Raw genomic sequence first — 9,825 nt, forward strand, 5'->3', positions numbered from 1 at the left:
GGGGCTGGTGCCCTTGGCCCATGTAGGCCAAGGCGCACCCCCTACAGCCCATGTGGCCCCCCGGGGCAGGTGGCCCCACCCGGTGGGCCCCCGGGACCCTTCCGGTGGTCCCGGTACAATACCGATGACCCCGAAACTTGTCCCGATGGCCGAAACAGGACTTCCTATATATAAATCTTTACCTCCTGACCATTCCGGAACTCCTCGTGACGTCCGGGATCTCATCCGGGACTCCGAACAACATTCGGTAACCACATACAAGCTTCCTTTATAACCCTAGCGTCATCGAACCTTAAGTGTGTAGACCCTACGGGTTCGGGAGACATGCAGACATGACCGAGATGTTCTCCGGTCAATAACCAACAGCGGGATCTGGATACCCATGTTGGCTCCCACATGTTCCACGATGATCTCATCGGATGAACCACGATGTCAAGGACTCAATCAATCCCGTATACAATTCCCTTTGTCTAGCGGTATGGTACTTGCCCGAGATTCGATCGTCGGTATCCAATACCTTGTTCAATCTCGTTACCGGCAAGTCACTTTACTCGTTCCGTAACACATCATCCCGTGATCAACTCCTTGGTCACATTGCGCATATGATGATGTCCTACCGAGTGGGCCCAGAGATACCTCTCCGTTTACACGGAGTGACAAATCCCAGTCTCGATCCGCATAAAACAATAGATACTTTCGGAGATACCTGTAGTGCACCTTTATAGTCACCCAGTTACGTTGTGACGTTTGATACCCCCAAAGCACTCCTACGGTATCCAGGAGTTACACGCTCTCATGGTCGAAGGAAGAGATACTTGACATTGGCAAAGCTCTAGCAAATGAACTACACGATCTTTTGTGCTAGTCTTAGGATTGGGTCTTGTCCATCACATCATTCTCCTAATGATGTGATCCCGTTATCAACGACATCCAATGTCCATAGCCAGGAAACCATGACTATCTGTTGATCACAATGAGCTAGTCAACTAGAGGCTCACTAGGGACATATTGTGGTCTATGTATTCACACGTGTATTACGATTTCCGGATAATACAGTTATAGCATGAATAAAAGACAATTATCATGAACAAGGAAATATAATAATAATACTTTTATTATTGCCTCTAGGGCATATTTCCAACAAACACTTCTTGAAATTTTGTAAGGGATCATCTTATTTACTACCGTCGTCCTAAGTAAACAAGATGCATAATCATAATAAACATCACATGCAATCAAATAGTGACATGATATGGCCAATATCATTTTGCTCCTTTTGATCTTCATCTTCGGGGCTCCATGATCATCATCGTCACCGGCATGACACCATGATCTCCATCATCATGATCTCCATCATCGTGTCTTCATGAAGTTGTCACGCCAACGACTACTTCTACTTCTATGGCTAACGCGTTTAGCAATAAAGTAAAGTAAGTTACATGGCGTTCTTCAATGACACGCAGGTCATACAATAAATTAAGACAACTCCTATGGCTCCTGCCGGTTGTCATACTCATCGACATGCAAGTCGTGAATCCTATTACAAGAACATGATCAATCTCATACATCACATATATCATTCATCACATCCTTTTGGCCATATCACATCACATAGCATACCCTGCAAAAACAAGTTAGACGTCCTCTAATTGTTGTTTGCATGTTTTATGTGGCTGCTATGGGTTTCTAGCAAGAACGTTTCTTACCTACGCAAAACCACAACGTGATATGCCAATTGCTATTTACCCTTCATAAGGACCCTTTTCATCGAATCCGTTCCGACTAAAGTGGGAGAGACTGGCACCCGCTAGCCACCTTATGCACCAAGTGCATGTCAATCGGTGGAACCTGTCTCACGTAAGAGTACGTGTAAGGTCGGTCCAGGCCGCTTCATCCCACAATACCGTCGAAACAAGATTGGACTAGTAACGGTAAGCATATTGAACAACATCAACGCCCACAACTACTTTGTGTTCTACTCGTGCAAAGAATCTACGCAATAGACCTAGCTCATGATGCCACTGTTGGGGAACGTAGCAGAAATTCAAAATTTTCCTACGTGTCACCAAGATCTATCTATGGAGAAACCAGCAACGAGTAGAAGGAGAGTGCATCTACATACCCTTGTAGATCGCTAAGCGGAAGCGTTCAAGTGAACGGGGTTGATGGAGTCGTACTCGTCGTGATTCAAATCACCGATGATCAAGTGCCGAACGCACGGCACCTCCGCGTTCAACACACGTACAGCCCGGTGACGTCTCCCACGCCTTGATCCAGCAAGGAGAGAGGGAGAGGTTGAGGAAGACTCCATCCAACAGCAGCACAACGGCGTGGTGGTGGTGGAGGAGCGTGGCAATCCAGCAGGGCTTCGCCAAGCACCATGGGAGAGGAGGAGTAGGAAGAGAGGTAGGGTTGTGCCAGAACTTCGTCTATAGCTCCCATGCGCCTCCCCACTATATATAGGGGTGGAGGGGCTGGTTTCTTGCCCTCCAAGTCCATTGGGGCGTTGGCCAAGGTGGGAGGAAAGAAATCTCATTATTTCCTTCCCCACCGATTGTTATCCCCCCTTTTTAGGGATCTTGATCTTATCCCTTCGGGATATGATCTTATTCCTTCTAAGGGGGGATCTTGGTGCGCCTTGACCAGGGGTGTGGGGCCTTGCCCCCACTACCCACGTCCATGTGGGTCCCCCCATGCATGTGGGCCCCACTCCGGAACCTTCTAGAACCTTCCCGGTACAATACCGAAAAATCCCGAACATTTTCCGGTGGCCAAAATAGGACTTCCCATATATAAATCTTTACCTCCGGACCATTCCGGAACTCCTCGTGACGTCCGGGATCTCATCCGGGACTCCGAACAACATTCGGTAACCACATACAAACTTCCTTTATAACCCTAGCGTCATCGAACCTTAAGTGTGTAGACCCTACGGGTTCGGGAGACATGTAGACATGACCGAGACGTTCTCCGGTCAATAACCAACAGCGGGATCTGGATACCCATGATGGCTCCCACATGTTCCACGATGATCTCATCGGATGAACCACGATGTCAAGGACTTAATCAATCCCGTATTCAATTCCCTTTGTCTATCGGTATGTTACTTGCCCGAGATTCGATCGTCGGTATCCAATACCTTGTTCAATCTCGTTACCGGCAAGTCACTTTACTCGTTCCGTAACACATCATCCCGTGATCAACTCCTTGGTCACATTGCGCATATGATGATGTCCTACCGAGTGGGCCCAGAGATACCTCTCCGTTTACACAGAGTGACAAATCCCAGTCTCGATCCGCATAAAACAATAGATACTTTCGGAGATACCTGTAATGCACCTTTATAGTCACCCAGTTACGTTGTGACGTTTGATACACCCAAAGCACTCCTACGGTATCCAGGAGTTACACGATCTCATGGTCAAAGGAAGAGATACTTGACATTGGCAAAGCTCTAGCAAACGAACTACAAGATCTTTGTGCTATGCTTAGGATTGGGTCTTGTCCATCACATCATTCTCCTAATGATGTGATCCCGTTATCAACGACATCCAATGTCCATAGCCAGGAAACCATGACTATCTGTTGATCACAACGAGCTAGTCAACTAGAGGCTCACTAGGGACATATTGTGGTCTATGTATTCACACGTGTATTACGATTTCCGGATAATACAGTTATAGCATGAATAAAAGACAATTATCATGAACAAGGAAATATAATAATAATACTTTTATTATTGCCTCTAGGGCATATTTCCAACATTCTGTGGTGCAGCCGTGTCAAACGGCTTTCATGCCGGACAAAAACATCCTATAAGGGGTTGTGGTTCTGCATTAAATGCTCCATGAAATCCACACGAAAAAACTAGATGGGGTGGTTTTCAAAGTGGATTTTGAGAAAGCGTATGACAAGGTAAAATGGCCATTTTTCAGCAGGCTTTGCGTATGAAAGGATTCGATCAGTCCTGGAGAGACCAGGTAGATTCTTTCACGCAAAAAGGGAGTGTTGGAATGGTAAATGATGACATAGGTCATTATTTTCAGACACACAAGGGTCTGACACAAGGAGATCCGATGTCTCTGATTCTGTTCAACAAAGTCGTTGACATGTTGACAGTCCTAATAGGAAGGGCTCAGGATGATGGCCAGGTAGGTGGCCTCGTTCCGCATTTAGTTGACGTAGGAGTGTCTATCCTACAGTACGCGGATGATACTATCGTCTTTATGGAGCATGATTTGGCTAAAGCTAGAAACATGAAGCTGGTATTGTGCTTGTTCGAATAATTATCGGGGTTAAAGATTAACTTCCACAAAAGTGAATTGTTCTGCTTTCGAAGAGCTAAAGAAGAACAACAAGATTACAAGGAATTGTTCAGGTGCGAATTGGGGTCTTTACCCTTCAGTATTTGGGTATACCAATCCACCATCGCAAGCTTTCAAACAAGGAGTGAAAGAGCATTGAAGATCGATTTGAAAGAAAACTGAGCTGCTGGAAGGGCAAGCTTATGTCATACGGAGGATGATTGATTCTGATTAATTCGGTTCACACAAGTATGTCGATGTTTCTCTTATCCTTTTTCGAAGTACCAGTTGGTGTACGAAAAAGGCTAGATTTCTATCGATCGCGGTTCTTCTGGCAGAGCGATGAATTAAAAAGAAAATACAGACTCGCTAAGTGGGATATCATTTGTAGGCCGAAAGATCAAGGGGGTCTAGGCATTGAAAATTTAGAGGTGAAGAACAGATGTCTTCTCAGCAAGTGGTTGTATAAGTTATCTGTAGAGACGGATGCAACATGGGCCCAGATTCTTCGTAATAAGTACCTTCAGTCCAAAACCTTGTCCCAGGTAACGGTAAGACCGACTGATTCACCTTTTTGGAAGGGACTGGTGAGAGTGAAATCAGTCTTCTTTAACAGGACAAAATTTATAGTTGCAAATGGTACTTTCACAAGATTCTGGGAGGATACCTGGCTAGGGGAGACACCCCTTACAATCCAATATCCTTCTCTCTATAATATTGTTCAGCGGAGAGACACTTACGCTGCAACAGTACTACAGTCCAATCCTCTTAATATTCAATTCAGGAGGACGCTAGTGGGAAACCGTTGGGAAGCTTGGCTCCATCTTGTGAGAAGATTGATGGATGTCCAACTTTCTCAACAGCCAGATCAGTTGCGCTGGAAACTAGCTAAGAATGGTGAGTTTTCGGTTAAATTCATGTATTTGGATATTATCAACACTAGCGTTATTCCTAGTTTGAAACATGTTTGGAAAGTCAAAGTGCCTTTAAAAATCAAAGTGTTTATGTGGTTTGTCCACAAACAAGTCATCCTAACTAAGGACAATTTGGCGAAGCACGACTCGATCTAAAAGATGTAGTTTTTGTGATAGTGATGAATCAATCAAACACCTCTTTCTTGACCGCCCTTTGGCAACAATTTTGTGGAGGTCGGTCTACATAGCTTTTAATATTACTCCTCCCAATTCCATCAACACGTTATTTGGGACATGGCTAGATGGGATTGATGCAGCAACAGCGAGGCACATCCGTGTAGGAGTATCCGCTTTATTATCGGCAGTTTGGAACTGTAGAAACGACTTGGTTTTTAACAGAACAACAAATATTCATTTCTTGCATGTTGTTTTCAGGGCCACTACACTCATCCGTATGTGGTCGCTACTCACTTCGACGGAGGCCAGGGAGCATTTGGTTACTGGATCTATCCGATGGGAGACGGTAGCTCGGGCTATCTTCAACCAGTTTGGATGGCGGTCATGTAATAGGATAGGTATTTAGTTTCCTATCTTTTGTTTTGCCTGCCGGTTGTGGCTGCCCTGTTTTTGCTTTAGTGCTCTTTATGAGCATTTTTTTTCATTTTGTTTGAGACCTCGAGACTTATGTTGGACCTTTTGTTTATCAATAATATGGCCGTATGCATCATTCTGATGCAGAAGGCCGGGGCAAACCTCCTTTTCAAAAAAAGAAAAAAATACAGAAAATCACCCTGCTGGAAACATAATATGTGTAAGGAGGAGCGGAACATACTTCTCTTGCCGTCCCAAAGTCTGACAATTTATACAAAACCATTCGTTAGTCGACACCAACAGATTTTCTAAAAGAAAATAACTCTATGTAAATTTCGTCATATTATAGGCATTAATTGGGGCATGAGATAATCCACCAAATTACCAGGTTCCATGTCGCGACGAAAATATCCATAATTATGTGAGTACATATAGAACCCCATCTGGTACTGATGACTATATAAACTACAGTCGGAGCATCTTACCTGCAACTTTTTACTTCTGTTAATTCAGATCAAAGCTTCAATATGGGCAATGACAATGGTTAATCTACAACAATAACAAAATTGATTCATACTTGTATGCTTAAACAAAGTGATACTGCATATGTGAATTTGGGATAGCAATATATAAGCTGAGATGGCGTATGTGCAGTACATAATGTCTATACCCGAACACGCTGGAGCATCAAAGGGGTTTGATCGTCCTAGAACTGCACGACTTTAGCCGCGAACAGTCAGATTCATTTGATCTTGTGGGTCCTGTCCACGGCCGTGGAATCGACATGAACAAAAGCACGTAGCCTTACGGGAGGATAGGTAAGGGAGATGGGACGGCTTTGGCGGAATCGACATGAACCAAAACAGCTGGCCATACTATGGTGCGATCCGGATCTTGGTGGTGTGGTGACCTGACGTCTTTCATTGGAGGTCACGGGCAGCAGCGAGACGGAGGGAGGGAGAGCAAGACTGCAGCAGGCGTCACCACTATAGACACAGGTTGACCTAGTCGGGGCAACCGGAGGCAGCTGGACCAGCGATCATGCCGGAGGAGCTCCTTGATGCAGAGATCAGTTCCCCGTCGCTGCACCCTGTTGTAGACAGGGGAAACGACATGTAGTCTCAACAACCATATCTATATAGATGCCTCTAGGACTTCAAATCAGAGATCTAGCTTGTGCTCCATAGATCTCAACAAAAGAGTTATCTACATTTTGAGGCTTAAGTGGAAAGATTTGTATAATTACACTAGCTAGCTAGTGTTTCCTTTTTTTTCTATTCCCTCCTTGTACATATGTATCACAAAGAAAATAAAAATAAATTAACATATGTAGTACAAGACTATTGTCGCTCGTAGAAAACTTCCCTTTGTAATTCAACCACGCTAAGTACCACTAAGATTTCCCCTCTCTTTATATAATTATGATTTCCCCTCTCTTTTTGTAATAATGAAAATCTAGTTCTGGTGGATTCTTTGTATTTTGAAAGTGACAACCGCAAAACAATTAGTGATTTCTACCAGTCATTGAGCGCCGCAAAATCACCCGTTAGTGATAGCAAACCTGCATTTGATGAGTATTAAGACGGGTTGACGATGTGTTACCTACCCGTTCGTCATGGATGGAGTGTCGGTTACACAGGCCACTCTCTAGTAGTGCATGATATTATGACATCCAGTCTAAGCCAGGTTTATAATAAGTGTGATATGAGTTTAATATTTGAAGTGATTTTATATGTTGGCACCCTGGGTGTATGTCTTCTTAAGTACGATGTGCATCTAGTCTAAACATTATCTCTCCAAGCTTGGTGTTATGTTGAATATGAAGGTCATGTTGCATCATAAAAAATTAATACTTGATCATTAAAATTGTGACATGTGAAAGTCCGAGATTAGGTGTTTCTTTTTTATGTTCTTAGCCATATACATGTTGTTTTAACTAATGACAATATATCTTGTCACCATTACTATTCTTAGATTAGTTATTTACCAAAGCTCATGCATACCATCCACCAAAAAGAATTGTGTTTATGGTAAGTTATATGTGAGTTCTAGATTTAGGTTGTTCTTCTACAAAAGTGGCTACATGTGTTGATTAACTGATGTCTTCTATGAGATGGTCGTTATGTCCTTGTAAGTTTGTTGTATTGCGATGATTAATGGCATACTTTAAAATTAAGCCAATTTACAATATCTTCATGGAGAGCTCTAGATCCACGGTACTTTTCAATGTTGTTAATGGGGCATATGTGGTATCAATGGATCACATGTGGCCACCATCTCTTCACATGTCTAATATGGCTCTAATTTCTTGATAAGGCATATTCACGTCTATTAAGAAAACCTTGATTTCTCATATTCATTAATTCATATATGAGACATAGTTGTTGTTCTTGGTAGTGTTATGCAACCAGAAAAAGTAATGGATTCTAGTCTCTTCAGTTGAAGTTTGGACTTGTGCTATCTTTTAATTTAATTGTTTAATGAGCATGGCTTCTATTTTTAGTTGACAAGCTAATGTTTGCCTCACAATATTCTAAGAGGTGCATTGTGGTAAATACATGTTCCACTTCCATCATTCCTCAGATGACAATGATCTACAACAACAAAATTGTAGGTACTGATGAAAAAACATCATGGACCAAGACCTGGAACACTGAGCATGCATATTTTTCCCAAACATCCTAATTAAGATAGTAGTCCAAAGGATAATGAATTTGGAAATAAATATATTTTATTTCAATATAGCTCTTACATGGAAGCGCTAACTAGCATCTACAAAAGCTCTCCATAGTCTGTAAGAATATCAATATCTTGTCCAGTGGAAGAGGGCGGCACATCAACCCATCCACCATTTACCATGGAAGACTGTCCTAGATCCGTACCGCTAGAGCCTAAGTAAGCATCCATCCCTGGGAAACTATTGTAGTACGACTGATCTGATAGAGGAAAACCCCATTGTTCAGTGTTAAATGGGTCATCAATAGAAAAGGCATTGCCACTCGAGTACCCCAATAGTGGAGAGGCCTCCAAATTCTGCCCGGATGTTGAGTCATGGTTTGCGTCATTTTGTTGTGGTTGAACTACGTTGCAAGTACTTTTATAGTTCTGAACATGCAACTCCTCTGGTGGAGTTTGCTCATGTACCTGATTTGTTATGGGTTGGACATGGGAAGCCAAGGGTGGAGCTAAAGATGGTGGTGCAGAATGGAACATTGGTACCTGCATAGAAAAAGTGGTCCCAAAGTTTGTTCTGGTTGTGATGGTGGTGGATCTAAAGGTAGCTGGAGTTGTGAGAGATTGTGAGGCCATGGTGACTGCATAAGTGAATGAGTAGTACTCAAATGATCCGCCGGCAGAACACTTGGTAGTTGTAGATCTTGTGCCACACATGTGCCACCGGTCTTGTCTTCACGACCATGCAATGGAGGTAGCCGGAATCTAATATCTTTTTGGACCCGAGAGAGCTCACTGAAGAGCTTGTTCAGATCTTCAAGACTGAGATCTTTTTCCTTCGTGAAGATAAGATTTGCCACCATACCTGGATTCTCTTTTTGTATATTTTTCATACGAAGGATGGAAAGTTGGTTTTTGTCTTCCTCGGTCATGTTCTCCATGTCCAACCGAGCCACCTCGTTCTGTAGGCTTCCAATCCTAGCAGTGGTTGCCTCGTCGGCAGAGGGAACTACTGGTGGAGCTCCAAATAGGAAATCATCAACAATGGGATCGGCCAATGGCGTCCCAAATGAGTGCATCTTTCCATTGTTTGTTTCTAGGATGACCGCAACCCTAGCCCTAGTGAGGGCAGAGATGTCAGTCGCCCTCTTGAACAAACCGGAACGTCGCTTGTAGAAGGTGAGATCACGGTCTTTGTCATTGTGGATGTATGCCACACCTGACCGCCGCTCTTTCCTCGGCATACTAATGTGGACAAAGAGGAAGAAACTAACTACTACAAATAGGAAGCACAAGGATCTACAGAAAACTAGAGATTTAGGGGTATTGTTGGCTAACCACAT

General features: G+C 43.4%; 1 pseudogene; it reads right to left on the reverse strand.

The window, feature by feature from the left end:
- Positions 1-8,581: 8,581 nt before the first annotated feature.
- On the reverse strand, positions 8,582-9,825 carry LOC123156894 (floral homeotic protein APETALA 1-like; annotated as a pseudogene).

The sequence above is a fragment of the Triticum aestivum genome, chromosome 7B, assembly GCF_018294505.1.
Source record: "Triticum aestivum cultivar Chinese Spring chromosome 7B, IWGSC CS RefSeq v2.1, whole genome shotgun sequence".
Taxonomy (NCBI): Eukaryota; Viridiplantae; Streptophyta; class Magnoliopsida; order Poales; family Poaceae; genus Triticum; species Triticum aestivum.